Consider the following 2288-nt stretch of genomic DNA (forward strand, 5'->3'; position numbering starts at 1 on the left):
TGAGCAGAGAGATTCTTTCCCTTATAGCAGGAGGGCATTGTGCCACAGGGTCACAATGGTGGCTCAGTGTAAGGGTCATAGATGGACACACTTCAGCCACCATGTGACCTGGGATGAGTTTTCACCTGAGCCTGAGTTTCTTCTCATAGCCTTGGCATAAAAGTATGGCTGCCATGGCTATCAAATGAGATTCTCTGCATAAAGTGGTCAACAAAGCACCCGCAGATCTTGGTTGGTGCTAAAATCCGCAGATTGGTATCCCAGCACAGGCTGGGTCATCTCCTAACTATGACCTATTCAGGTCACTGGGATGGGAACAGGCTATGAAGATGAAGGGCATCTCAACAGTGGATGGGGCAGACACGTGATGGGTTCAAACCTGGCTGGACAATTGTTAATAAAAACTACTGTTCACACATCCCCAACTCTGTGCTTAGTACATCCTACCTTTTGCTCACCATTTTCTTATTCCCCCTCAAAGTGGTAACACTCAAGAAGCCCTCACACACACAACCATGATTTTGCAATTTTTTTTCTCATTTTCAAGAAACGACACCCCTGAGAAAGCCACCAGCCATCTCAGCCAGCCTCACTGAGGGGCAAAAATCTCCCTTGGGTATGCACTGTCCCAGGGCAGTTCCCGTGATCATGCCTGCTTCCACATCTCCACTTCTCCCCATGCTCTGTTAATCTCCCTGTTTCCTGCAAACACCATGAGAGAAGCAGGCAATGTGCAAAGTGTCTGTTCTTCTCCCTCCCGCCTGGCTTTATCTCCCCTAGTAAGACATATTCTAAGTGCCAAATGCACACAGCTAATTCCCCACCTGGCAGGAGCTGCTGGAAAGCATAAAAAGTGGGTCAGCTCATCAGAGTCATTTGTCCCAAGGGAATACGTGAAGCAGCAGGAGAGAAATATGTTAATTTGGCTGGAAAAAAGAATGTGTCTGTCCATGAATCATAGTTGTGAAAGGAGTTTGATTTTCAGAGGACCAGACCCTATGCAGGATCCTAGACTACAAACTAAGTCCATGTAACATGTATAAAGCAATAGAAAGTTCACAGAGCCTTGAAACCAAGAGGACCTGGGTCTGAGTTTGTATCCTGCCCTCTACGGACTGAATACCCTGGAATGAGCTGTTTGATATCTCTGAGCCTCGCTTTTCTCACCTGTAAAATAGGAATGGTAATAACTGTGAAAGCTGTCAGAATCAAAATGAAGCCGTTTGGGTCAACTCATATTAAATCCTGACTAAATACAGCCAAAGTAGTCACAGAGGGGGCAGTTCTCAAGTAAGTGTGCCTGATCGCAAGAACCATCATAGAACTCAGAACCTGAGCTTGCACAAAGGCCACCACAACTTGGCACAAAAAGTACTCCTGTGAGAACATCTGTCCAGAAACCACCTGCCCAACCTTACACTGGCATCACCCTTGTATTGATCCTGGAAGTGAAAGATAATTCCTCTTTCCAGGAAGACAGAAAGAGACAGAGAGACAGAAAGCGAGAAATCACCCCCAAGGGGGGATGGCCACGCCTCAATCCCTTCTCCTCCTTTCTCCTCTCGGGATCTTGGACATGCACGCACACATACCCGGCATAAGTCCTCCCGCCTGGCTTTATCTCCCCTAGTAAGACATATTCTAAGTGCCAAATGCACACAGCTAATTCCCCACCTGGCAGGAGCTGCTGGAAAGCATAAAAAGTGGGTCAGCTCATCAGAGTCATTTGTCCCAAGGGAATACGTGAAGCAGCAGGAGAGAAATATGTTAATTTGGCTGGAAAAAAGAATGTGTCTGTCCATGAATCATAGTTGTGAAAGGAGTTTGATTTTCAGAGGACCAGACCCTATGCAGGATCCTAGACTACAAACTAAGTCCATGTAACATGTATAAAGCAATAGAAAGTTCACAGAGCCTTGAAACCAAGAGGACCTGGGTCTGAGTTTGTATCCTGCCCTCTACGGACTGAATACCCTGGAATGAGCTGTTTGATATCTCTGAGCCTCGCTTTTCTCACCTGTAAAATAGGAATGGTAATAACTGTGAAAGCTGTCAGAATCAAAATGAAGCCGTTTGGGTCAACTCATATTAAATCCTGACTAAATACAGCCAAAGTAGTCACAGAGGGGGCAGTTCTCAAGTAAGTGTGCCTGATCGCAAGAACCATCATAGAACTCAGAACCTGAGCTTGCACAAAGGCCACCACAACTTGGCACAAAAAGTACTCCTGTGAGAACATCTGTCCAGAAACCACCTGCCCAACCTTACACTGGCATCACCCTTGTATT

This window comes from Tupaia chinensis, unplaced genomic scaffold (genome assembly GCF_000334495.1).
Source record: "Tupaia chinensis unplaced genomic scaffold, TupChi_1.0 Scaffold000386_1, whole genome shotgun sequence".
In the NCBI taxonomy this organism is placed as follows: Eukaryota; Metazoa; Chordata; class Mammalia; order Scandentia; family Tupaiidae; genus Tupaia; species Tupaia belangeri.